The sequence below is a fragment of the Callithrix jacchus genome, chromosome 10 (assembly GCF_049354715.1).
Source record: "Callithrix jacchus isolate 240 chromosome 10, calJac240_pri, whole genome shotgun sequence".
Taxonomy (NCBI): Eukaryota; Metazoa; Chordata; class Mammalia; order Primates; family Cebidae; genus Callithrix; species Callithrix jacchus.
The window spans coordinates 101,738,885-101,766,344 of NC_133511.1; the positions used below are offsets into that span (position 1 = coordinate 101,738,885).

A 27,460-nucleotide genomic window follows, 5' to 3' on the forward strand; every position below is an offset into this window, starting at 1 on the left:
CACCAAAGTGCTGACGTGCCTTTTCCCCACTTGTCTTTAAACAAATCCATCTTGCAAGTGAATGCTAAGGTGCTTAGCTATTGATACCACTCTTGTGGGGTGGGGGAGGGGTGTGATAGCGGGGGGTGGGGGTGAGGAGGAAATGACAAGGAGAACTGGAGACAGTATCTTTATCCCAGGAACAAATCTCCAAAAAAGGAGGTTTGAGACACTGGGCGAGTATAATGGACATATTGGGGAAAGAATGTTTTTCTAGCACTTCTCACACCCTGCCTGCTGTTTAAAAGGGTAATAATCAATTATGTCTGGCCTCCCTTTTTCTCTCCACCCATCTTTCCTTCTTCATTTCCACTCTTCTTCTTTCCTTCCATAAAAGGTCTTACGGATTCTCTGTTATATCCCAGGCATTGCTTAGATATTGGGGATTCAGAGATAAATAATGTGCTGTCACTGATTTTTTAATTTGTGAGTGGTGACAGGTAAATTGATCACTGTAACAAGAGGAGGCAAATGCTTCCTGGGGTAGGGGCTGGGGGGTGTTGTGTGCTGAGTGCTCGGGCAGCCTGCCTAGGATGCAGGAGCAGGGCAGCCCTTTGACCTGGCTCCTGCAGGGGAAAGTGGGCATTTCGAAGGGGGAGAAAAAGATGAGGTGTTCCAAGCCCAGAGATTTTAAATCATGCACCCAGGTTCACATGGCTATGTCACTGGACCAGGCCTGAGCCTGGTTTGTCTCTGTACCCTCGACCTATATGCAGTAACTACTGCCTTTCCCAGACCACAGGCATCTCAATGTCCCTGGGTGGAGGGTTAGGTGAGGGGAAAGAGTGGCCGGGAATGAGGCTGTGGTCAAGACTTCACACACCATTCTTTGCATCACACCAGAAGACAGAAAAAGGAGGCAAATGTTTACGGACCAGGAGAAAAGTTAAGCCCACTTCTTTGTGGTGCTGTTAACTTACATTCACGCTACAAGTTATTTAAAATATATTCCGGGAGTGCTTTTGAAGTGTGAGGGCAGACATCACTTCCTGACGTCTGGGAGCTCATGTCTTTCTTTCCAGATTAGCTGGGGACAGATTGACTGCACTAAGCAGAATTCACTGTTAATAGCTCAATGCCTTTTCTGCAGATGCTGCGGTTATGCTCCTCACCGCTTCCTTAGAAGCTCTTTTGCCCCTTCTGATAACAAATGCCCTGACTCTTGTCTTTTCTTTTCCCCTTCCTCCTGACCTGCCTATGAGAGAGGAATCGACTCCCGAGCAGGTTTCCTGCAAGGAGAGGAGGAAGGGTCCCAGCTCCTAGACCAGTAGAATACGCAGGCAGGCATCGACTGTCTCTGCCAAGCTCACTTGACAAAGGGATCTGGTCCCCTTTACCTATCAGTGTTTCTGTACCTGCCTGACACAGGCGGAGCACTTACTCTTCCAGAAACAGCTGGACCAGAGGAAAATGGCCTACCCCTCCCACAAGAATGCAAAGAAACAATTGGCTATTAATTTCCAGTAGGATGAACAGGAATCCTTTCAGCCAGGAAATCTAAATTGAACAGTGATTAAGTCATTCAAGCTCCGTGGCCCTGCTTAACTTCCAGGTCTACAGATGGCTCTGCCTTCCTCTGAGAGACCATTTTTAGCCACTGGTCTTGGGAAGGGACTTCACTTTTAAATAAGACACCTGCATGTTCTTGTCAGGCTGCACTCTGTGGTGGTTAAACCCACAGAGTCGTTGGGGCAGAATGTCCTGGTTTGAATTTCAGCTCTGCCATTTGCTGTGTGACTTTGGGCAGTTACTTAACACTCTGTGCTTCAGTTTCCTCATCTGTGAAATGAAAATAATAATAATTGCACTGGCCTCATAGTGTTGTTTCATGTTTTAGGGGAATTAATGAGCTGATACTTGTGATGTGCTGAGAGCTATGCATAGTAAACATTTTTGGATGTTAAATTAATACATATATTTAATTATCCAACTGTGGAAGGTACTCGCCTTTGTCCTTTCCTTCTCTCATGAGGTCTGTCATTAGATAGAAGAAATGAATTTAGTAAAGAGGTTAAATGAAGAGATTTGGGGATCAAATTGCCTCAGTTTAAATCCGGACTCTACCACTTAATTAGAGGTTAGGTCACCTCACCTCTCTACTCCTCAGTGTAAGGTAGGTTATACTTGCACTCATTTCTTAGGATGGTCATGAAGGATGAGCTTTGTAAAGTTCTTAGAGTAGTGCCTGGTGCTTAGTAAGTGCTCAATACATTTTACCTATTGCATTATTATAAACTCAAAAAAAGTGCCATATAAATACAGCGGGTTTTGATCATGCAAGCTACAAGCTGCCCAAAGCTAACGTCCTGAGCAAGTGTGCCCAGAGCCTCAAGCCAGCTCCTAGAGGCTGGCAATGTGTTAGTGGGCAGGAAGCTTGGCAGTTTGCCCAGGAATGAAAGGGCTTAGCTCGCCTGTGTTTGAGTCCTGATTCTCCTGCTTGCTAGAGGTGTGACCGTTGGGCAATTTGACATCTCTAAATGTTAATTTGTTTCCTTTCTCCCTCCTTTCCTCTCTCCCTTCCTTCCTCTAGGTAACATTTATTGAGTGGCTGCTCAGTGGAGGAGGCACTGTGTGAAGTTCTAGGTGTTTCCCAATGGACCGTTCAGTGATCCATGCATCACAGGCGGCTGTAAGGATGAAACGAGTTATTGTCTCGTGAGGGCTTAGTCTGGGCCTGGTACTTAATGTGCACTGAGTAAATAATGGCTGGTCATGCTGATTTCCTATCAAATGTCCTTAGATCATATCTGTTAGGTCTCATCATCCCTTCCGTGAAGGAGGTAGCCGGTTCTTATGATGAAGCACTTAGGCAGGACAGGGGGAATGATTGTTCAAGGTTACTTGCTTTGTTTCTTTCTGCAGTGGAAACTGAAGCAGGGCTTTTTTTTTTTCCTCTGTAAATTTGGGAGACTATCAGCAGACCAGTCATCCAAGAAATTAAAAAGCCAAAAGCAGAGTCTATTGAGTAGACTCAATTAAGGTTTCCCCTCATCTTATGCAGTCTCAGGCCCTTTCAAAGCAAGTTTGACTGACAGGGAATTCTTTTGTCTAGGACTGCATTTCCCAGTTATGTCCTGCAGAATATTATTCCCGTAAGCTGTTAATAGTATTCCATGAAATGAAATGAAGTTATTGAATTTTTTTTCTAAAGACCACCTCCAAGTTCTTAATATACGAATGCATTTTACTGTATTGCTGCAGTATTTCCAAAAGTTACTAGACTAAGGAACGTTTCTCCAGCAACACTAGCAACGCTTCATGATGTTACACCTTCCCCTTCTTGGGGAACAGTTTCAGAAATGCCCATCTAGGAGAGCTAAGCCAGACTTCATCAATGAAAGCCAGGTTGAAACACCAAACCTCTGGTAACACAAGTATGATATTTAGGAGGAGAAGTGAAGCAGATGTTGAGTTATGGGCCAGTCTGTGTTACTGTCAGACTAGACCTGTCCCCCAGTTAATGCTGGAGAAAGAACAGTTATTTGTGAAGGGCAGCCATCCGCTTGGCTGGCATGGCTCACCTTCACTGAGTGAGACATTCGTGCACTGCGAGGTACAGGTGCTGCAAGGGGACATCTTTGCTCTGTTCACTTTCTGCTCCTGCAGAATTGTAATTTCTCACATCCAGCAGAAAACCTCCCTGCAGTGAGTAGTTTGGATGAGAATATTTATCTTCCCCAAACAGTTTTGCAACTTCCTCTTCCTAAATTGGGAGGTCAAGATGACTGAATAACTTACAATGGGAAATAAAACTGTATAATTTGTAGTTATTTCTGCCTCTGACAAGCTGTGGGACCTTAGGAAATGACTAAGGTATTTCTTTTAATCTCAACTTCCTCATCTGGTGATAAGAGGCCAGGCACAGTGGCTCACACCTATGATCCCAGAACTTTGAGAGGTCAAGGCGGGGAGATCACCTGAGAGCAGGAGTTCAAGACCAGCCTGGCCAACATAGTGAAACCCCATTTCTACTAAAAATTCAAAAATCAGTCAGGTGGTACCCCTGTAGTCCCAGCTACTCAAGAGACTAAGGTGGGAGAATTGCTTAACTCAGGAGGCAGAGGTTACAGTGAGATGAGACCACGCCATTGCACTCCAGCCTGGGTGACAGAGTAAGACTCCATCTCAAAAAAAAAAAAAAAAAAAATTGGGATAATAATAGCACCTCTTTCCTAGTGTTGTCTGGGGAGTAAGTGAGCCACTGCTTGCAAAGTATGTCATACAGTGTTAGCACATTGTACATCTGCAATTAATATTAATGTCAGTTATGATTTTTTGTTTTTATCAATTCCATATTTGTGTTTGTGGATGCATGAGAGAGACGGAGAGAGAGAACAAGAAGGGAGGAAGCAGTGGCTCACGCCTGTAATCCCAGCACTTTGGGAGGCCGAGGCAGGTGGATCATGAGGTCAAGAGATCGAGACCATCTTGGTCAACATGGTGAGACCCCCGTCTCTACTAAAGATACAAAAAATTAGCTGGGCATGGTGGTGCGTGCCTGTAATCCCAGCTACTCGGGAGGCTGAGGCAGGAGACTTGCCTGAACCCAGGAGGTGGAGGTTGCGGTGAGCCGAGATCGCGCCATTGCACTCCAGCCTGGGTCACAAGAGTGAAACTCGGTCTCAAAAAAAAAAAAGAAGAAGGGAGGAAGAGGGAGGCATATGCCGGGCTTAAAGTATAATGCAAATTCTGTCTTGCCAAGGAAGATTTAGATTAAAATGGAAAACAAATACATTTCCTATTAATGACATCTCTTTTGCCTAAAGAGATAATTTATAAATGTGATTCTAGGCCGAAAGTCCTAGAAACCAAATTACTGATTAATTGGTATTCTAGTTTATACATCACTTTCTGGGGAATCTAGTAGCATGAGTTAATCCCCCAAAGCTTACTTTGTATGGGATGTGCCTTGTGAGTATATTATGGTGCCTAGGACACTAAATTAGTGGTTAGAGGGTTGTACAGTGGGTTTTGACTCTGAGGAAAGGGGCCGAGATTGCTTTAAGGAATTTTTGATTAGGTGTCTTGAATAGGCTAGATAAACTATTCTGGACAGAATTCTTTCACAGTAGAGTTTAGAACTCTTCTCTCCTGGCTGGGGCTCATACCTGTAATCCCAGCACTTTGGGAGGCCGAGGCAGGCGGATCGTGAGGTCAAGAGATTGAGGCCATCCTGGTCAACATGGTGAAACCTTGTCGCTACTAAGAATACAAAAATTAGCTGGGCGTGGAGGTGGGTGCCTGTAGTCCCAGCTACTTGGGAGGCTGGGGCAGGAGAATCGCTTGAATCAGGGAGGTGAAGCTGCAGTGAGCCGAAATTGTGCCACTGCATTCCAGCCTGGTGACAGAGCAAGACTCCGTCTCAAAACAAAAACAAAACAAAAACTCCTTTCTTCTTTCTCCCCTTCCTTTCCCCTCCCTTCCTTCCCTTTTCCTCCCTTCTCCCACAGACAGGAATGAATAAGCATACACAAATTTTTGCTTATTCCATTTGCCTTTCTATACATCCAATGCAGACTACTGACTTATGTCATTATTTATGTCATATTCATGTGGCTATGTTCATTACCTTGATTTATCTGTTTCTGAAGTGGGAAGGGTGTAAATGTCATGCTTTACATTTTTTTTGAGATGGAGTTTTGCTCTTGTTGCCCAGGCTGGAGTGCAATGGCACAATCTCATCTCACTGCAACCTCCACCTCCTGGATTCAATTTAAGCAATTCTCCTGCCTCAGCCTCCTGAGTAGCTGGGATTACAGGCATGTGCCACCATGTCCAGCTAATTTTTTTTTTGAGACGGAGTTTCGCTCTTGTTACCCAGGCTGGAGTGCAATGGCGCGATCTCGGCTCACCGCAACCTCTGCCTCTTGGGTTCAGGCAATTCTCCTGCCTCAGCCTTCTTAGTAGCTGGGATTACAGGCATGTACCACCATGCCCAGCTAATTTTTTGTATTTTTAGTAGAGATGGGGTTTTACCATGTTGACCAGGATGGTCTCGATCTCTTGACCTCGGGATCCACCCGCCTCGGCCTCCCAAAGTGCTGGGATTACAGGCGTGAGCCACTGCACCCAGCCCCATCTAATTTTTGTGTTTTTAGTAGAGACGGGGTTTCTCCATGTTGGTCAGGCTGGTTTCGAAATCTTGACCTCAGGTGGTCCGCCTGCCTCTTCCTCCCAAAGTGCTGGGATTACAGGCGTGAGGCACCATGCCCAGCCTGTCATGCTTTACTTTTAAGATTGCCACTGTATTTCCATATTCCATACCACTTACTGAGGTCCCATTTATATTCAACAGCATGCAGTAACACACATCAGAATATAAATAAAGGCGAAAACATATGTTCATCAAATTGGAAATAGAATAAACTACGAGGCTTTGACATAAAAGTATTGAGATTATTTATGCTGAAAAACAAACCTAATGGTTGGCCAATAACACACAAAGATCTCTTATTTTAAATATGGTATCTAATTATCTTTCTTTTGTTACTAAAACATGTATTGCGGTGTACCAAGCATTATGCCAAGTATTTCACATAGCTCTCATAAACCTCATTTAGGCCTCACAGAATCCCTGAGAAACAGGTAGCGTCTGCAACTGGGACTCTCACCGCCTTCAAACAGAACTGTCTTTAAATGGTACTGCCAGGTCTCAGTCCAAACCTTAGCCTTTTCCCCACAAAGAAACATTGATTGACTCTAAGGTTTGGCTTATACTAGAGGGGATGACTGACTGTTCTGATCAAGACATTTGGGTTTCAAAGGACGACTTTACCTGGACCCTGGACCCCACTATCTCAAATAAAATGGGCGTCTCATAGAAACAAACCCAAACCAGGCTTCATGGGTGCTGGGACTAGAGAACTTTCTCTCTCTCTCTCTCTCTCTCTCTCTCTCTCTCTCTCTCTCTCTCTCTGTTGCTGTCTCTCTCTCTCTTTCTCTCTCTCTCACTCTGTTGTTTTCTCTCTCTCACTCTCTGCTGTTTTCTCTCTCTCTAAGCAAATACTATGAAGTGTATGAGGTAAACAAAGGGGTAAGTGAGTCCAGGGTGTATGTGAGGAAGATAATATGATAAGTGAATCTAACCTGGGTGAGGAGGGAAGTGAGAACTTGAGGACAAGCAGCCATGGGTCAAGATAGTATAACTCAGGGGAGTTGAAGATTTTGGAAGCCAGGCACCAGAGGGAATGACCCTGAAAGTTGGGAGGTGGTGGTTAGAGAATGGGAGTGGGTGTAAGTAGCAAATGACAACGTCAAGCCTGACTGTGACAGTAAGTGGTAGAGTGGTAGGTCTCTAGGGCAGAGGTCAAGGATCTGAGCTTCTGGGACATTGGAACAATTATTTCTATGGATACTGAAATCATGGAGAATTATGACAAGAGCAACATCTAGGAGACTGATCATAAACCAGGTCTGAAAGTTTTGATGCAAGCGGGAGATAACCCAGGAATCTGTAATGACCACTACAGGGGCAGGGGATAGTGAGTGGAATAGTCTAATGGCTTGATGGGGATTTTTAGGGAGGGATTGTGGTCTGGAAGTGGCACAAAAACCAAGGAAAACAATGACTCTACCTCAAAGTCCATTTATGCCATGAGTGTGGGAGAAAAACTACCATCATTTGAGAGGATTTTCAGGGCCTCAGTGGAAGAGCAGAGTTTACTTTGAACAGTGATTCTCAAAGTGTGGTTCAGGGACCCTCAGGGAGTCTCCAAGACCTGGCAGAGATCCACAGCTCGAACCCATTTTCATGGAAAACTAAGATATTATTCACCTTATTACCCTCATTCTGTCCTAAGTCTATAGTGGCATTTCCGGAGTCTGCGTGATGTGTGATAATGCAACAGATTGAATGCAGAAGTCGGTAGAAGAATTAAACTGTCTTCTATTAAGCCAGGCATTAAAGAGATTTTCAGAAATGTAAAACAATACCATTCTTTCAGTACCTTTTTTCGTTTTAGAAAATATAGTTAATTTCTGTAAAATATGTGATGGTTTTATTATTATTTTAAACCGAATACATTAATTTTAATTTTTAATTTCAAATACAATAAGTATTGATAGATATTACCCACACAAATCAAAGCTCTGGGGATCCCCAATTATTTTAAAGAGAGTCCTGATAAAAATGCTTGAGAACCACTGAGTTAGGGCATAAAGGCAAAGGGAATGTTCAGAAAAGAAGTGAAGTGTAGGGGATTTTGCTGGTGATGGACTATGGGTTTCAGAGCACACAAAAGGATTAGGAATGAGGAAGGGCTGGAAGACAGGTCAGAATGGGATGGAAGAAAGAACGTGGTGATGACAATCTGGGGTGACTAAGAGAACCTTGGGCCCTGATCTTTGGACTGATGGGCAGAAACAAGGATACAGGGCATAAGGGGGCCAGTCCTGATGACTGCAGTGCAGACAGTGATGCTGAGATTGAGTGTTGCGCGGAAACCGAGATCACATGAAGCCAGCTGCTGCTGGGGGAGGATGAAGCTAGGAGACCAGTTGTCTTATATGCCATGTGGGCCCCTTAGTTTGAATTCCAAAGGACACTTTGATTGGCACATTTCATCTGCTCATGTGTCAGGTGCCAAGTCCTGGGACCAGTCGCCTGATACAGGTCTAGGACAATCCGCCGCCCCATTTTGCAGAGTCTGAGGTATGTGTTGGTTCCTGGAAAAGGCAGCATGGTCTTGGCAGCTCTCCAAAAGGCATCACAATCACCAAGAAAGATGAAAAACTCTTTTTTTGGATAACTCTGTGATTTTTTTTTGTTGTTGTTGTTGTAGAGTCTCACTCTGTCATCCAGGCTGGAGTGCAGTGGCACAATCTCAGCTCACTGCAACCTCTGCCTCCCAGGTTCAAGTGATTCTCCTGCCTCAGCCTCCCAAGTAGCTGGGACTACAGACTCCTGCCACCACACACGGTTAAGGTTACCTTTTTTTTGTATTTTTAGTAGAGATGTAGTTTCACCATGTTGGTCAGACCGGAACTCCTGACCTCAGGTTATCCACCTGCCTCGGCCTCCCAAAGTGCTGGGATTACAGGTGTGAGCCACTGTGCCCGGCCTAGAACTCAGTTTTTATTTGGGATGTTTCCCATTTAATTCTGTCTTAAGGTGCAGAGAGGGATTGTATGCAATGGAGTATCTTCCACTGCTTCCATTGATGCAAAAGGCCTTCTAAGAAATGAATTGGGTAATACAATGTCAGCATGTTTGATCATGGCAGTGGTGACTTCCCACTGTGACCAACTCCTTACCACGACCTTGCTCTGTTGCTTAGATTTCATCTTGTCTGCCTCCCCACCCGTTGCCTTCAACCATGGCGGCTTCCTTTCTCCCCTCTGCCTTGCCACACTTCTTCCTGATTCAGGGCTCCTGTACTGACTGTTTCTTCTGTTTGCAACTTTCTTCTTCTGCCTGCATAGATGCCTCTTTTTATCACTTAAGTCTCCATTTTAAAATTATCTTTTATGGAAAATCATCCTGGATGACCCTATGTAAAGCATTTCTCTTCTTTCTAGTCACTCTAGTACTCTAGCTTACCCTCATCAGAGCACATATCAATACTTGAGATGATCTCCTTTATGCATTTGTTTCCGTGTGGAATGTTTGTCTCCTGCTCATTGGTGGTAGAAATCTGGTCCTTCTTGTTCACTGTTGCATCCCTGTTACTTGACACCGATAAGTGACCAGCCAGTAGTCAACCAACCAACTGACTTAGGATTGTGGGAAGGAATACCTGAAATCCTTGAAAGTTACCCAAGAAAAAATTAAGTAGGACCACCAAATTTCTTTTTTCCCTGTTAAGATTTGCTTATTCAAATTATTCTCAACCGGCAGATTTAATTCACTACCAGCCACTTTAGAATGGAGGGGCAGACACTCCCCAATACCAAAAGACAAAAAAGATGGTAAATACCAGCATACCAGAAATACCCCATTGCTAACAAGAAAAGGATGAAAGGGACCCAAATACTTATTTTGTTTATGTCATCCAAAATTCTTCCAAAAAGCCAACTTCGAGGTTCTCCATTTTTTACTGTGGAAGTCACAATGAAGGCAGAAGGAGGGCAAGCTTTTATCATTTGTGTGCTAAATCTCCATGCTGTACCAAAGGTCACTGATTTTACACCCTGGTGTTAGATCAGATGCTGAGCATATTCCTCAAATGGTCCCATTTTTATGGATAGTACAGTGCTGTGGTGGTATATTGAGTGCTTATGCAAGTTTTATATCTAGATTGCTATTTATCATGAGTAACTACATTAACTCATTTTATTATCTGAGCTCTGAAGACCTGAAAAACTGTGTGTTTTTATGTTACATGTGGCTGGGAGACCTCCCTGTGTCCCTGACAAGCTGTGCTAAGCATTAACAAAGGATCTTGGATTTTCAGGGTCTCCTTTTTTCCATCTACAAAAGGAGAAAACTTGTGGAAGGATATACGTTTTTCTTTATTGAAATACTTTCAGATCATAGTATGAGATCTTTGGGTTATCGTGGAAAGAGATCAGACTTTAAACACCTAAACTTGGCAGACATTTGTGTGTATCAGACCCCTAAGACATTAAATGCGATAATGTGAGCTGGGAGCAGTGGCTCAGGCCTGTAATCTTAGCACTTTGGGAGGCCGAGGTGGATGGATCACCTGAGGTCAAGAGTTTGAGACCAGCCCAGCCAACATGGTGAAACCCCGGTCCATACTAAAAATATACCAGGCATGGTGGCACGTGCCTATTATCCCAGCTACTTGGGATGCTGAGGCCAGAGAATTGCTTGAGCTCAGGAGGCAGAGGTTGCAGTGAGCTGAGATCCTGCCACTGCACTCCAGCCTGGGCAACAGAGTGAGACTCCATCTCAAAAAAAGATGAGTGGTGGTGTTCACATTATGTGGTTCCAAGCAAGGTTTTGTTTGTAAAATGGTTTGAACCTGTGTCATTCAATTGCATAATTTCTGGTTGCTCCTACCTCTGGCACCTTCTAACTATGTGTCCGCATCCCTTGCAAGCTGCATTCAGAGTAGCAGGAAAATGGGTGATCAGGCTGGGAACAAGAGAAGCACGGAGTGGCTGGGATTGTGGCTAACTGGAAACTGCACGTTCTCCCTAAAAGGGAGAAAATGCACTGCAGAACTAGCCAATTGTGGAGTGCAGGTTTGCAGCAAGAATAATGCCAGGTCCCCTAGGTTTTTCAAGGCAAACTGAAAAAATCTGTATATTTGCATGGTGTTTTCTGATCTGAAAATATTGGCAAGTAATTCAAACAATGTTGACCTCCTGAGGTTCAAACAATGCAATCTAAAATATAACATTTAACGGGCCCACAGAGCGCCATTCTGCAACTTCCAGAATCTGGAGTTCAGATAAAGTCACAAACTTCAGCTTTTGCTCTGTATACTAGTTGTGTGTATGTGTGTGTGTGTGTGTGTGTGTTCACATTCCTGAATGTAATCCTACTGGTGAAGTGCACTTTTTGGGGCCAGAATTTGTCACAGGACAAATCTATGTATTGGATGCACCTGGGTTAGGTGCCCACCCTTAGTCTTAAAGGTAGCTGGCTAAGGGTTCCTCTTCCAACAGGAGCCTTGATTGGACTAACTTCCATTTCAGAGGCTGTGGACAGGCAAGCTGTGTATGTATCTAATAAAGACCTAGGATTTTCCCTCACAAATTAATGTTTAAATAGAATGATCAACACTGGTTTTTCCTATGCAGATTCTGTTTCCTAATAAGAAAAGGCAATGTCACATTGACATTTAGGTAGAACGTTGGTTAGAATTTGGGTGGTGACAAGCATCATATATTGGCATTAATATTCCTTAGAGAGAAGCTCTGATTTACATGGAAATATTGACTACTGCTCATCTTAAGAAAATTCTGGCTTGGCGTGGTGGCTGTAATCCCAGTGCTTTGGGAGGCCATGGCGAAGGATCAGTTGAGCCCAGAAGTTTGAGGTTATGTGAGCTGTGATTAAGGCACTGCAGTCTAGCTTAGGTGAGAGATCAAGAACCTGTTTCAAAAAAAGAGAAAGAAAGAAGGAAGGAAAGAAAGAAAGAAAGCAAGAAAAGAAGAAAGAAAGAAAGCAAGAAAAGAAAGAAAGAAAAAGAAAGAAAGGAAGAAAGGGAAAAAAATCTGCTTAAAAAATGAAAAACTCTTAGAGTTAGAAAAGACTTTAACCTCTTAAACTTCCCTTTCAGTCCTTCAATACTTTTTTATGGCATCCTCCTATATTATACATGTTTCCCTTTACCAGGAAGAACACTTCTTCCAGAGGAGCCTCTTTTATCTTTGGATAGGCCTCATGATTAACTTTTTTTCTTATTGCACAATGCCCTGCCCACCATAGGCAATCAGTACAGCATTTTCTAAATGAGTTCATTTCTATGGCATTTGCTGAGTACATACTATGTGCCAGACACTATTTTAGGAACTTGGGCAATATTAGTGAATTTTGAAAATTGGATTTGTTTCATTAAAGCAATCCCTTGTAGAGCTGATGTTCTACCCTGAAAGTAGGAGGTGATGGTAAGAGAGAGATAATATATTTTTTTCTTAAAGTAAACCATACAATATATTACGCGGTGATAGATGCTGTATTTTTTTTAAAAAAGAGCAGAGTTGGGACTCCATGTTTGAATCCCCTTCCACAAACAAAAACAGCTTCGTGGATGCTGTTTTTCTCTATCATGGATTTTCCCTCTGGAGTCCCCTTCCACACTCTCTCGTGGAAGCCTGTCTTCCCCTCCTAAACTCTGTCTCTCTCTCAGTTCCCTTCCACTCAGTGTGGATGCTGCTTTCCTCTCCTGGATTCCATCTTTCTGGATTCACTCATTCAGTGTGAGAGTTAGCTGTTTCGTTCTCTCTCCTTCTCCTGTTTCTCTCTTTAAAATTAAAGAAAAAAAAAAAGCAGAGTTGAATGAGGGAGACTGGGAGGGAGGGGTGAATTACAACTTTAAGTGGAATAGGATAGGCTGCATTGAAATAAGACTTGAAGGAGATGAGAGAGTTAGCAATGTAGAATGGATGTTATCACACTGATCTCCCTGCAGCCCGGTAGACCTAGCTCCCTTTCCACTTCCCAGGCTCTAGGGATAATGATAGGAATAATAATAGCTCAATATCCTTTGAATTCCAGCAGGGATTCTAAGCATTTCCTCTGCATGAATTCATTAAATCCTCATAGCCACCCTAAGACATAGTTACTACTTTTATCCCCATTTTCATATGAGTAAACTGAGGCACAACAAACTTAAGTAACTTTGCTAATAACCAGAGGATGGGAGAAGAGGAGCTGCTGCATAGACCTTGCCATTTTGGTTTCATTATTTGGCTCTTAATCCCTTAAACCAGCCTCTATTAAACCTCCTCCCTGATCATTGTCCTATCAGTTTCTGGCCAGGCACAGTGGCTTATGCCTGTAATCCCAGCTCTTTGGGAGGCTGAGGCAGGTGGATCACTTGAAGTCAGGAGTTCTAGACCAGCCTGGCCAACATGGTGAAACCCTGTCTCTACTAATAATACAAAAATTAGCCAGGCATGCCTGTAATCCCTGCTACTCAGGAGGCTGAAGCATGAGAATTGCTTGAACCCAGGGAGGTGGAGGTTGCAGGGAGCTGAGATCATGCCACTGCACTCTAGCCTGAGTGACTGAAGGGAAATTGTCTAAAAAAAAAAAAAAGATTTTGTTTCCCAGGCATATGTCCCATGCCCAGTCTCTTTCATTGTCTGTGATTCCTGGGATGAAATTTAAAGTCCTTCATTATTCCAGGGCTTCTGTTGAGAATCTTTTAGCTTTACCTAATATCACAGGAGAAATGAGATGTCCAGAACTTCCTCAACCCACTCCCATCCCCACAGCAACCCTAACCCATAGATTTATGTGTTGGTTAAATGACCAGATCAAAAAATGAAAATGAATCATGCTCAGTGTTGAGATAAAAGGACACACACACATCTTTTTCTTCAGCAAATGTCATTGTGGTTTCAAAGCCTACAAGTGATGTGCGATGGGGCAGCATTTTTAAAGTATTTCCTGCTCAACCATAGGGTGAAATGATGCAAGTCAGTCCTGCAAACAGCTGCACTAAATTCTTAACACCTGCAAAAAACAAAAAACAAAACCAAACCAAACAAACAAAACCCTAACAGTTTTGCAAATAATTATACATTATTTTTAATTTTTGGATTGTTGTTTTTCTGTGGTTTCAAACTCTAAAGGACCCTCCTCCAGGTCATTAGACCTGCAGTTAGAAAGTGAGTTTGGGAGCTTTAAAAGAATTTTGCAAACCTAAGGGAAAGATTTCACTTACATTGTATTTTCATTAATGCACTTAAAACAACTTCTGACATTGGCCTTGGGACTATACCTTAAAAAAAAAAAAGTTCCGGGCCCCAGTCCTCTATTCAGCTCCGCCCTGCTCCTTTTAATTGAGCTCAGAATCACCTCTAGGCTTGGCAGTTTCCCGCTGCCGGGCAGCGGGGCCAGGGGGTGCTGCAGATCTCCTCTTGTGTGAGAGAAACGCAAGCACGGAGCTCCCTTGCCTTGCTGCATCCTTCTTGACATTTTTTTTTTTTTAACTCAAAAAGCTTGGATATCCTGAAATTGTTGAACTAGATGTAAGTGCTGGTTCCCCCTCTCCGCTCTCGCCAGCAGGCTGAGAGTTACCGAAGGGGAGGAGGAGTGGGATGGGGTGAAGTGAGATGGGGGCCGTTGGAGAGAAACTAAAGTGAGGTGCCCGGGACAGGAAAAGTGGGAGGAGGAGGAGGAGGAGGAGGAGGGGAGGAGAAGGAGGAGGAGGAGGAGGAGGAGGCCGTAAGATGAGAGAGGAGGGAAACGTGTCAACAGCCCGGCTCTGGGAGCTCCGCAGCCGAAGCGTTTGTTGACTTGCGCTTGAGAGGAACCGAGGCGGGACGGGACCCCATCTGAGGGCAGAGCTGGGGGAGGAGGGAGGGAGGGAAGGAGAGCTGGCAGACGGCGAGAACCATCCAGGTCGCTGCTTTCTCTCCGGTGAGAAAACTTCCTCGGGAAGACCGGAAACTTTTTCCTAGGCGCGCGAAGTCTGGGGCGGAGGCGAGCGGCGAGTGTGCGCGGCTTGGGGTGATGCACGCCGGAGACTCCAAGGAGGTGAGTGGTGGGTGGGGGCGTCTCCAGGAGGGGCCGGAGTCCTAGGCTCAGCAACCGCGCAGAATTGAGCAGAAAATTACCGCGCACAGTCTGACGGGGCGCGGCGTGGCGGGAGTCGCGGGGAGGAGCTGGGGAAAAGTGTCACATTTGGAGGGCAACCAGGTGGAAACCCCCTGCGTGGTTAAGGATCCTCCGATCGGACGCTGCAGTCAGGCGTAGGGGATCTTACTCGCGATCACCATGGTCGGGCGGTGGACGGGCCACGCTCCCGGTTGCTATTAAGGGTGGTTGAGGTACCGCCGTGGGGTGGAATGGGGATGCTGGTGATCGGGGAACCTAGGCTGAGCCAGGAGGTCGAAAAAGAAAGTCTGCTTATTTGACTCTCTCGTTTTTCCTCTGTCTGGGCGGCAAATCTAAACAGTTGTCCCCACTCACGCGCGGGCGACTCTGCGCCTGCAAGCAGCCTTTTCCCGGCCGGCCCCCTTTTTCTGGAGTGGGGCGTGGGAGAGGAGGGCAGGGAAGGGAGCCACTTTGTCCCTTGCACCGCTGCACGCGCTCGCTCTGCGGACTGGGGCGGGCCAGGGTCCAGCCCGCGGGGACCCTCCGGGACCGACTGAGAGCAAGCCCTGGGGCAGCCCCGCTGCGGGCCAAGCACTGGGAGCAGGCAGTATCGCCTTTCCGCTTTATTTCTCCCGCCCGCCCACCTTTTGGCGAGGCTTTCCTCTGCGCGCCTAGCATGCGCGCACGCCGGGCTCGCTGCACGCAGGGGGCGCTCTGGGGCCCCTGCCCGGGCAGCTCGGACCCTGCCTTCCCAGCCCTCCTGCCAGTTTTTCTGGAGGCCGCCGCCTGGGGTCGGACCAGCCTGTGTGCTTGCTAACTGTGCTTCAGGATGCCTCCCTGGCTGGCAATAAGGGTTTCCTCCAGTTCTATCCAGCCCCTGCCGTCGGTCACATGCCGCCGCTGCCTCTTCCCCCGCGGTGCCGGGAGCCCGCGTTTTGTTTGTCAGCAGTTAGGCGCTGAGTATTTATAGACGCCACCGCAGTCCTGCGGTGTGCAAGGTTTCAATTACTGCGATGCGCCCCACAAGACGGAAGGCTCACGCGCTACCTCTGAGCTGCACGTCTGCCCCGGAGACCCACGAGGAAAAAGCTCTGGGCTGCAGTTTCTCGGCTTCCCTGCTTGGGCGGAGTTCTGGACCTGTTGCCCAGACGACACGTGCACATTCAGATGACCCATGCTAAGGACCAAAGGGACGTCACCGGCCTAATGGACTATCTTCATCCCCTGCCGTCCCCAAGGGACCCTCGCTGAGCAAGCCCGGGAGACTACCCCTTTTTACCTCTCTTTGGGTGATCCTGACCACCACCGTAGGTTTGCAGCCATGACATTTCATCGCCCTACATACTGCAAAATGTCACAGTGCTGAGCTCTGGTAAATTGCTCTGAGGGAGAAAGCGCTGTTACTGACAACACGAAGCAGCTAGCGGGTCTGGAGGGGAAATGGAGCTTGCAGAAACTAATTTAGCCACACTTAAAATATAGCCCCTGGTAGGGTTCCCAGTACGACCAAGGAAGGTGCAGGGCTCCCTTCTGTGGGACCTGGATGGTTGGTCTTCTCTGGTTGCAGCCCTAGAATCTGGATCAAGGGTGCTGTTTAGAGTGGTTTCTGTAGAATGTAGCCTTGCAGATAAGGGAAGTGATGATGCTTGGTTAATCCACAAAGTTGTCTTCAGTTTTTCCAACTCCAGCCATTGTTCTTGGAGTATGCTATTGATGCTTCTAACAACTGGAACCTTTAATGTGAAAAAGAAGAAAGTCGCTAGAAATAACAAAGTCTAACTAGGTTATTTCTCAAAGTTAAGACTAGCTTGTTTCTCAAGGGCAGAACCTTGTTTCTTTCACACTGATTATCTGAAAATCTCTTGCTGATAGTCCAGACCTAAATCATAATCCTCACTTTGCTCATTGTCTTATTGTATCTTCATCATTAAAGCCATTTATCTGTAGAAAATTGAATTCATAAGGTCTTTATCGATTACTTTTTTTTTTTTTCAGATTTCTCCACATTAATGATTTGTAGGTATGCATGTGTCTGTTTTCCTGTGGCTATTCCTTTCGTACAAGGTAAAATATGCCGAAATCGCTCTTAGATTGCAGCCATTTTCCTTTTCATTCTTTCTGCAGAGCTAGACCTAATACAAAATTGATTAGAAAAATAGTGTGTGAGTTCCTCTGAGAGATCCCTACAAAGTCTAACGTTCATCATTAAAAGTTTGTTCTCTAGAGTTACCTCTCAGTATGTAAAATGTAAATATGTGTTAAAGGTAATGCTTGTAGAAATTATCATTTGTTAACAAGTCATTGTGAAATAATATTTTAGTTGCTGAAATACAGGAATGAAATAATTTATGGATTTTGTACAGAATACGGGGTTTGGAATTGGGGAACAAAGAGAGTGGTACCCTGATAAGCAGAAGGCACTGTTTTACAAGGGAAGATCTCACATGGAGCCAAGGAGGGGGATGGATGATAGTGATGAGGCATCAGAAGTGAACTTGAGTTAATTCCCATTTTTGTCAGTACCTGGGGATCCAAGGTTTACTTTGAAATTGTACAGTTAAAACGAATGAACTGAGTTATTTATTGGGCAACTTCAGGTATAGCTATGGTAATGGCACAAATATGTGCCTGCTAACAACCCAGGCAGGTAGGGATTATTTTCTCTATTTACAGATGAGAAAACAGACGCTCAGAGAGACTTGTTACTTTCCCAGTGTCACAACAGCCATGAACTCAAGTGTCTTGCTCTTTTCAGTACATTTTTTTTTTTTTTTTAAGACGGAGTTTCCCTCTTGCTGCCCAGGGTGTAGTGCAATGGTGAGATCTTGGCTCACTGCAAACTCCGCCTCCCAGGTCAAGCGATTCTCCTGCCTCAGCTTCCCGAGTAGCTAGGATTACAGGCATGCACCACCATGCTTGCTAAATTTGTAGAGACAGAGTTTCTCCACGTTGGTCAGGCTGGTCTCGAACTCCCAACCTCAGGTGATCCACCTGCCTCGGCCTCCCAGAGTGCTGGGATTACAGGCATGAGCCACTACACCTGGCCAGTGCATTTTGATATCTACCCTTGAAGGCCTTCCATGGAGAACCCAGGGTCCCAAGTTCTCAAGAAAATCCTAGTGGTTTACATGGAAGTTTCTGGATCAGAAGTCAAGGCCAGAGCTGTTCAGGGACTCTAAAATGAGGGGACAGAAGGTCTGCAAACCATGGAGCCTGAAGGGATAGTCTGGATAATTCTGACAACAGTGATGGCACAGAAGCAGGAGAGTCGGGCCCTGTAGATATTGTGAATATAGAGAATTACTAGCATTGACCTGGGCAAGGGTGGCTGTCACATTGCAGAACATACCAGAAGAGGTTCCCAGAGGGAAAGACTGAGGAAGTGTCTCCACCTCCCTCCTGTTGCCTTCTGCTGCTCGGTGTTGGCTTTATAGTCAATATAAATTAGGAAGCCTGTGGGACCTGTTTCCATTTTAATTATACTTGGCCCTTTGAGGTACCAGTCACCCAGTCTCCCTCCTTAAACATTCTTTTTTTATGCTTTGCCAGTTTATGGCCTTTGTAGATCAATCCTTGGATTTCGTGTACGGCAGAGAGAAAGAGAAAAAAGCAAAGGTTAGTGATTACCTAAATTGGATTAAGTTCTGTCTAGCAGCGTTTAAAGAAATGCTGCTTGTTCCCTAATTACTATCAACTAAGAATTTAAACGGTCTATTAAATTTAAGCTGACTTTTTTTTCACTCCCTGAAATTTCCAGCTGTAACATATTCTGAGATTTTAGAGGCTTTTATATATTCATCAAATGTGTAGAGGACATTCTCTGCTTTCTCCCCCTTTTAAAAATACTGCATTTCTGGAGCAGGATAATAAATGACATCACTATATATTAACTTCATCATAAAGCAGAAGCTCACAGCTAGGCTCAGCTAGACGGGTTTTGGGATAGCAATAGAAACCTGGCTGACCGTGGCCTATGGGAAGGCCTGCTGGACACCTACCCCTTCCAAACAACCTGTCATTATTATTTGTTCTATTTATTTAACATATAATTATATGTTACACAGAATTATCTATTTACTCATGTATTAAACCCGCAAGGCTCTCATTCTTCTTTTTCTCTCCTCAATTTTGAGGTGCAAATTTATTTCCCTCACCCACACATCAATATTCTGGTTTCACTTTAGCTGGTTGCCAAATGCCAGAACGCTTCCACTTTCCTCTTCTCTCCTTACTTTACCTATTAGAGGACTTTGTCCAGCTTTGCTGGTTCTTTTTGACACAGGCTGCATCCCGCGTTTTGTTGATGGCATCTTTGATGGTAGTTGGGTTTGCAGCAAATACTAGGATTAAGTAATGGACTGCATTGGACTCCTACAGCTGTTTAGGAACTGGAGTATATGTTAGCTTAAGTCGAGCCTGGAAGAATAGCCGAAAGGATTTGTTTTTGCCTTCTTCCCAAGGACGGGGGACAGGGTAGGGGGCAGGTGGGGAGGACGTGAAAATCTACCATTGGCTCTGATGTGTGTCTGTATCAGACTGAACTAAGCTGCCTGAAATTGTCATAACCTGCCTGTGACCTCAGCCACGTAAATCCTTGCTGTAAACCCTTTTATGCTTGCTATTTTATTCTAAATACTTCTTTGAAACTGGTTCATCATCATTCCCCAGATGTTGGGGAAACCACATCGACTGCCGCCGTCATTCTGGAGAACTCTGTTTCATCATGCTTGCTGCTGGACACCACCACTGCGGGAGCAGTGTGGCTACTTTACTTGTAAAACATCTCACAGGCTGAATTAGTGGGTAAACATGGTACTCTTTTGTAGTGTTTGAGATAATTTTTTAAAAATGATTCACCAATGGGACAAGAGATTCCTTTCAGGCCTCAGAAAAGCTCCCCACTAAGCTTGGTATCAACTGTTCAGAGAGGCAGGGTTGTTGAATGAGCCCCCATTTTGGTCCTAAAGGGCATCATGGAGAAAACTCAGGTTGAGGAATTGAGATCTGGAATTTGATCTCAGCTCTGCCATGAGCAAGCTGTATGACCATGGCGAGTTGCTTAGTTACTTTGTGCCTCAATTTGGGCCTCAGTTTCCCTATTTACAAAGTAATGACATTGGCCTGCCAGTGAGGTTCCATTCTGTTCTAAAATTCCTTGATGGCCATGCTTCTGAAAGTGCACATGTATCACCTGGAGTTCCTGTTAAACCTCAGAATCTGATTCAGTAGGTCTGGGCTGGGGCCAGAATGTCTAAGAAACTCCCAGACAATGTTGATTCTGTTGATTCCCAGATCACAGTTTGAGCAGCAGGGCATTCATTAGAGCCGTGGTTGCAAGGGCTCTCCTGTGCATAGTAGGATTTTTGGCAGCATGCTTGGCCTCTACCCACTAGATGCCTATAGCACTCTTTCCTTCCATAGTTATGACTATCAGAAAGTGTCTCCAGGCTGAGGGACAAAATCGCCCCTGGTTGAGGATATTGGTCTAGACCAGTGTTATCAAGCGTTGTTGTACATCAGAATCGCTTGGGAGATATCTGGAAAGTACAGATTTAGGTATCTTGGGCCCAGTGAATGAAAATAGCCAGGGGAGGGCCCGGGAATCTATATTCTTTAAAAATAAGGCGTTAGATGGCCTGGAATTCTTCTCTTTGAGAGTCTAAAAAAGTGCAAGATCTGTACTTGAGTTCTGGTGTTATCCCTCCATAGGAGTGGGACCACACAGGCAAGTTGCTTAAATGCTCTGAACCAGAAACTCTCCACTTCTAAAATAGGAATAGTAATAGTGTCTACCTCCTAGGATTGTTGGGGGTCAAATGGGATAACATGAGGAAGAGCTTTAGATGTTAGTGGCAAGTGTTCTACCACAGGCCTCTGGAGTTTAATTTTTTTTCATTCAATTACTTTATTTATTTTTCCCAGAGCTGAATTTCTTTTTCTTGAGGCTTAGCTTTATAATCATCACAATGTCTCTTTTCATCGTCCCTTTGGCCCTCACAGTCATCAGCTGTGTACATTTGTCTCCACTTAGTCCCATGTGAGGGTCCCAAACTGGCAGCCCATGGGCCAAACTTTGGCATCAGACATGTACTGTTTGGCTTGTATTGTATTTTGGGGAAAAGAAGAAAGCAAGATGATTTTTTCCAGTGTTTAAAAGTTGAGAGAGTTGACATCTGAACACAGGTTTTCAGCTTTTCTGTAATAAACCAAAAGAAGTCTGAGGACAGTCTTTGGTTTGCCACATTCCCCACCTGGCCCTCTAATCTTGGTCACGGATTCTGCTTTGGCCTGCTATTGTGTCCCATCCCAGCATCAGGCCTTCCTGTCTTTTACTTTAATCACCACCAATTGCTATTCCCTTTTATTATTATATTATTGTAGGAGTCATATCTAGCTCATCTTTGTGGCAAGGGTAGAAGGTACTCCCTAGGTATTTGTTGAAATGTGATATTGTCATCCTATACCTCGTCTCTCATGGGTAAGACCTTGGATACACCTTGAACGTTTAAAGTTCTTACCTATGAAATCTTGTTTCTCCTTCTCAAAATTTCCTTCCCAGTCTCCAGGCCCCATATTCTTTAGAGTTATGGGCAAGGAAATGGAGAACCTGGAGTTTTCAGTGGACTTTTCATGGGCTTTGCTTTGTAACGTCAGAATGTGAGTTCACCTTTCTGCCTCAATCTTGTCTCAATTGTCCGTCATCGATTACAGCCCTTGGTGTCTGCCTTCGTTTATAGTTTTACTTTTGGAATATTTCCTTAGAAACCCTGAGCTCCCTGGGGGAAGATAATTTATTGTTCTTTGCCCCCTGTCACTTCCTTTACTCAGATCCTGGCATCCAGTGGACTCTCTAATGTTTGGTTGAGTTAAATGGACTCATGACCTCCATGAAATGATCATATGTGGATGTTTCCATCAGTTTTCTGATCCTCTATTCAATGCCCATTATTCCTGGCTTTACTACCTGAGAAGAAATTTCCCTTCTCTTCATCTCCTTTTCTTTTTTTTTTTAGAGATAGTGTCTCACTTTGTCACACAGGCTGAAGTGCAGTGGCGTGATTATTGCTCCTGCAGCCTTGAACTCCTGGGCTCAAGGGATCCTCCTGCCTCAGCCTCCTGAGTAGCTAGGACTACAGGCATGCACCACCATGACTGGCTATTTTTTTTTTCATTTTTTATTTTTGTAGAGATGGGATCTGGCTATATTGCCCAGGCTGGTCTCAAACTCCCAGCCTCCAGGAATTCTCCCACTTTCGCCTCCCATAGTGCTGCGATTACAGGTGTGAGGCACTGCACCCAGCCTCATCTCCTTTTCTTATGAAAAAAAAAAAAAATTGTATCTTGTTTCTGCAATGAGAGAGCAGAGCTAATTTTTAAAAGTAAGTTGCATATTTTAATTTAGAGCATATTTTCCCACACTTAAAACTCTTGTTGGCTGCCGGACTGTAACTTTTGACTACTCTTTCACCCACCAGGGTTTTATATATGTTACATGTCAGCAATGTAATTGCTCACTCACATAATGGTCAGTCTTAGCTACTGCTTGTGTCTAGACTTTTTGGCTTATCGTCTGATAGGCACTGCAGAGTCACTCTGGATGACATCTGTGGGCCACACCCAGACAGTATGCACTCCAAGAAACTTGATACTTAAAGTGGGCTTATGGATGAGTAAATAAGATGTGTGGTTATTTCCCACAGCTTTGCTTAACTTGTACCACAGAAGGGGATTTTTCTGGTGATTATACAGTGGCTTGCAGGCCAATGTGATGATGATGTGATGATATAATTACTTCTAGGTGCATCTAAATTGTCAGCTTACTGAATCCTGTTGACACTTAGTGAACACTGTCAAGCAGAGATAAACACTTGAACACGTATCCTGTTTGCCTTGAATTTACTGTTGTGCAAATTTGGACTCTCAGACTCTTGTGTCTGCACTCGGTTTCCAGTAGAGCATGAGAAAGTTGTCTCATGCTTCCTGTTGAGCCATTTCCACAGTCCACAGTTGACCCTTAACATTTTCTTGTTTGTAAGAGTCAGTGTTCATTCTTTGGCCAACTTTTGTCTCCTAAGAGTTGCAAAGATTGGTGCTTAATAAAAACAAATGTGCTTTGATATGCAGCTGGCACTTCTGCTCTGCTCTGTCTGTAGGCTCTACTGACCAGCAAACAGACTCAGGATTGCCCACCCACGTGGTCCAGGTCTATGTCCCTGTGGACAATAATGCTAAGGTGAACCCAAGTTTAGTCAGCAGCAAAGAAAATTTTTTCTGATCTCTCAGAAATGGGAAGGCCATTCTTCCTGGTGGCTTGGAAGTGTACCTTTTATTCCATCATTTAAAAATATTTGGGCAGGCGTGGTGGCTCACACCTGTAATCCCAATATTTTGAGAGACCGAGGTGGAAGTATCACTTGAAGCCAGGAGTTCAAGACTAGCCTGGGCAACACAGCAAGACCTGTCTCTACAAAAAGTAGCTGACTGTGGTGGTTCACACTTGTAGTCCTAGCTACTTAGGAGGCTGAGGTGGGAGGATTGCTTGAGCCTGGAGGTCAAGGCTGCAGTGGGCTGTGATTGCGCCGCCACTCCAGCCTGGGTAACAGAACGAGATTTTGTCTCAAAAAATAAGTAAAAATAATTAAAAATATGTAAAAAATAAATAAAATAAAAAGATTTATTGGGTGCCTTTTATGTGCTCAGTGCTGTGGTAGGCACCAGGATATAACAATGAACAAGTTGGGCAAGATTTTTGCCTTTAGAGAGGTTCCATACTGTCAGGGCTAATCAGACACTGAACAAGTAAACAAACACAACACCTGCAGCCTGTTCTGTGGGTGCCACAAGGAAACAGAGACCCTTCCTTGAGGGGCAGAGTCCTCTTGCTCTAAGGTAAGAAGCTATGGGTGACGTTCATGAAGGGAAGCAATGGGTGGCGTTTAATCTCTCAGCTCTGTGTGTGGCACATACGAGCATTGTTTAAAACAGAGGGGTCAGGAGTTCAGGCGCTGGAATCGCACAGGATTTGCCTCTTGGTCCCTCTTCCCAGTCTTCTGCCTTTGGGAAAGTGAATCTGTATGCTTCAGTTTCTTCATCTGCAAAATGAACCTAATGAAACCTACCTCACTGGTTTAGAGTGGAAATTAATTGAGGTAGTAGATGCAAATAGAGGCTTAACACAGTCCTGACCATCGTAGCCAGCCTCTGATGATAGTTAATATTATTCTAATCAGCAGTCATAATGATAATGAAACAGTCATGGTAGGCAATTGATTTGACCAAATGGCCCCACCACTTTTGAAAATCTACTTGTGACCTGGTTTCTATCCAGTGGGCTGGCGCAGGGGCACGTGTGGGGCCAGATCAAGTCTCCTACGCTGGCTTAAAGGGTTCTGCCTTCTCTGTGTTTCCTTTAGCAATACCTTGGGTGCTGCTGGGTTACCCTGTATCTGGGTGTGCGTATAATACGTAGGGGAGTATGTCATACAGAAAGCTTCATAGAGAAATCAGTGATGGGCTGAGAGTGAGATAAGACAAGATAAAACACTGCTTAGTTAAGAGTTTGGTGAATTAGACGATCTAGGTGGGAGTTCAAATATTGGCTGAGGGATGGTTCTGAGTTTATGTTGTGTTAGGGTATCAGCCCCTGCCTCCTCTCTCAAAGACTTCCAGTGTGTACGGCTCCCAGGGTCGGGGCTGAATGCACAGCCAGAGATGACGAAAGATCAATGTGGCCATTAGCTGGGCCAAACTATTAATTAACTGGTGAGTCAGCAGACCCAGAGAAGTGAAGTGACTTGCCCAAGGCCACAGGGACCAATGAGTACAGGCTTACCTTACACCTGGCTTAGGCGTAAAAGGTCTGAGAAGGCTGGAGGCTGTAGCTGTGATGGGGTAGAATAAAGGTTACAAACCTACGTCTTTGGCCTTCAAAGTGCTGGCTGACCTGGTGAATTAGTTGCCAACACTTACAAATCCAGTGATCTCACATTTTTTAAAAATTGGATTTTTGGCTTCTCTGGGAAAAATCAGATCTGGCAAAACTGAGCTTGAATATCCTAAGATGGCAAACCCAATTCAGATTGAATAGTGGCTGCCTCCTTTAGCCAGGGCAGGTGCTGGTAGTGAAACAAGCTTACTGTCCACACCTGCCTCACTCACTGACCTGGTCTCAGCCTGGCCCTTTGGCCCGTTTGCGATGCACAGTGCAGAAAAAAGGAAAATAAACTGGTTCTTCCTGTTATCTACTTTTCCTACCAGTGTTTATTTGCTAGTCCATATTTTCCTGCACAGGGTCACTCCTAGTGTGGAGTAAGTGCTGAAGCAATACATTTGTGTCAAATGAATGAACTGTAATTGCTGGAGCCCAGCTTGGGATCAGCAACTGAATCCTGACTTCCTCCTAACTGCTGGGTGACTTTGAGGAAATCATATGACCTTTATTTTTTCTCTTCCTTTTGGGGAAAAGAGGTTAGGGGAGTCACTGTTGTCTTTGTACTTACTTATTTGAAGAAGTAATGCATTTTCATGTTTCTGAATTCAAAAAGTCCAAAAGGGCGTACAGAGAAAGACTTCCCAACTGTGCTACCCAGCTCCTTGCCCTGGGGGAAACCAGTGTTATCTGTTGCTGGTTTGCCCTTCCAGAGACATTTTATGCACAAGCAATGAAAAGTGTAAGTGCTCTTTTTTATCTTTTTTACATAGATGGTAGCATAATATACACGTGGCTCTGGGTTTAACCTTTCTTTCATTCAAGGTCGGCTCTTTGTTAGAGCTGTGTTGTGTTCTAGTATATGGGACAACATAGTTTACATATGGCCACTTCCCTGTTGGTGAGCACTTAGGTTATTTCCAACTCATTGCTGTTATAAAGAAGGTTGCGGCAAAAACTCATGTTACATAAGCCTGTTGACATGCCTTGAATAAAATTCTTGGAAATAGAATTGCTGGGTCAGAGGGTATGGTCCTTGCCACTTTGGTAGATCTTGTCACATTTCCCTCCACAGCAGTTAATTCAGACTGCTCTCCCTCCAGTGATGTGTGTGAGTGCCTGTCTCCCCCAACCCCACCACCCATCACCTTCTGAAACCTAAGAGGGTTTTGTGAAGAACGCAATGTTGTATAAAAATACCAATACTTATAGCTTTTTGGGCCCCTACTCAGGGTCAAGCCATGATCTAGGTTATCTCATTTTCATCTTAACAACATGCACATAAGCATTACAACCATTTGACAGACAAAGACACTAAAATTCAGAACATATGAGGAATGTACGCAAGTCACCCAGCTAATAAGCTGTAGAGCCTGGATTCGAGCCAAGTTAGTCAGATTTCAATACTATGTTGTTTACACATGGTGAAGCCCATGTAATTTTTGTTGTTGTTGTTGTTTTTGAGACTAGGTTCACTCTTGTCACCCAGGCAAGAATGCAATGGCACGATCTTGGCTCACTGCAATTTCTGCCTCCTGGGTTCAAGCAATTCTCCTGCCTCAGCCTCCTGAGTAGCTGGGATTAGAGGCACCTGCCACCATATCCGGCTAATTTTTGTATTTTTAGTAGGGACGGGGTTCATCATGTTGGTCAGGCTGATCTCGAACTCCTGACCTCAGGTGATCCACTCTCCTTGGTCTCCCAAAATGCCCATGTAATTTTTAATGTTGGTGTTCTGAGCCGACACCTGCTTACGATTCCTGTATCTCAGCAATGATGCCTCACACATAGGGAGCTCATTTACTCATTCACATAATATCTATGAATTCCTGTTTCACTCAGCCCTGTACTAAGCCCTGGGGATGTACCTGAGAACATGACATAGTGCCTGCCCTTATGGGCCTCAAGAAGCCATAACAAATAATTCTGTAGTTATTTATTTAGGCAGATTATGACAAGACTACAAAGGAGTTGGGGAGGGTGTTCTCTGGGGTAATGGAACCTAATCGGGGTTAGGAGAAAGGCGGGTGGATCTGAGCAAGTGAAGGTGGGCTATAAAAGCAGTGCAGGTTTGAATCTGGACAATTGGATGGGAAATATTTCACATAGAAGCCGCAGCACACGGAACAATCCTGGGGCGGGGCAGAGCAGGTGCCGATGGAAGACACAAAGGAAGGTCAATGAGTGGAACTGCAGAGTGGTGAGAAGTGAGGCTGTGAGGATGGAGTTTGTGAATTTATTCTAAGACTTGTGGGGAACATTTGAAGGCATTGCAGCAAAGAGTGACATAGCGTTGTGGCTATGGACTGTTGGGT

At 44.7% G+C, this 27,460-nt stretch overlaps 1 protein-coding gene across 5 annotated transcripts in view; it reads left to right on the plus strand.

The window, feature by feature from the left end:
- The window catches only part of PRR5L (proline rich 5 like), a 168,042-nt gene that overhangs the window by 64,657 nt on the left and 75,925 nt on the right, over positions 1 to 27,460 (plus strand). Inside the window, exons 1-2 of one of the 5 annotated variants that reach the window (XM_035262375.3) lie at positions 14,487 to 14,649; positions 15,082 to 15,157. The exons of 2 other annotated variants lie outside the window; for them this stretch is intronic. The gene's annotated coding sequence lies outside the window, so the exon portion shown is untranslated. Of the gene's footprint in view, positions 1 to 14,486; positions 14,650 to 14,845; positions 15,158 to 27,460 lie in introns of those variants that run through there. 2 more of the 5 variants (XM_035262379.3, XM_035262381.3) reach the window with 2 other exon arrangements.